Here is a 667-nt window from a genome sequence, read left to right on the forward strand (position 1 = left end):
AATCAAAAATTGATCAAACCTTTGAGATAAAGACTTCATTTCGGTGGCTATTTCATTTGAATGGTTGACTTGATGTAAGCCAACACTCTTCCTACCTTATGAATTTCTACCATTCTTGGATGATAATATTCTATGCAAAGAATTTTCACTCATGCTCTCATAAAGACACCATACGTCATCCTCATGCCTATCAACGTATGAGCCACCCATGGAAGCGTCAACCATGCCTTTGTAATTGTCCGATAAGCTCTCAAAGAAATATTAAACTAATTGCCATTTGGGCATGTCATGATGTGGATACTTCCTAAGCAATTCATTAAAGCGTTCCCATGCCTCATGAAACGTTTCTCCATCCCCATGTGAAAATTCCCGAATTGAGGTTCTCATGGCATTGGTCTTAGAATCCAGATAATACTTCTTCAAGAATTCTTGTCACATTTCTACCCAAGAAGTGATTGAAAAAGGCCTAAGATTGTTAAACCAATACTTTGCCTTGTCTTTTAAGGTAAATAGAAAAAGTTTGAGTCTTAAGACCTCTTCCGGCATGTCCGTATATTTTATGGTGGAACATACTTCTAGAAACTCATCCAAATGCTTATAAGGTTCTTCACTTGGAAGTCCATGATAGTTAGGAAGCATTTGAATGGTTTGTGGCTTAATTTCATAG

At 37.0% G+C, this 667-nt stretch overlaps 1 pseudogene; it reads left to right on the forward strand.

Annotated features, from left to right (window-relative positions):
* Positions 1–283: 283 nt before the first annotated feature.
* Positions 284–382, forward strand: LOC132298061 (small nucleolar RNA R71; annotated as a pseudogene).
* The last annotated feature ends 285 nt before the right edge of the window (positions 383–667 follow it).

Source organism: Cornus florida, unplaced genomic scaffold, assembly GCF_030987335.1.
Source record: "Cornus florida cultivar Cherokee Brave unplaced genomic scaffold, ASM3098733v1 CherokeeBrave_3.0.0_Hap2_Chr02, whole genome shotgun sequence".
In the NCBI taxonomy this organism is placed as follows: domain Eukaryota; kingdom Viridiplantae; phylum Streptophyta; class Magnoliopsida; order Cornales; family Cornaceae; genus Cornus; species Cornus florida.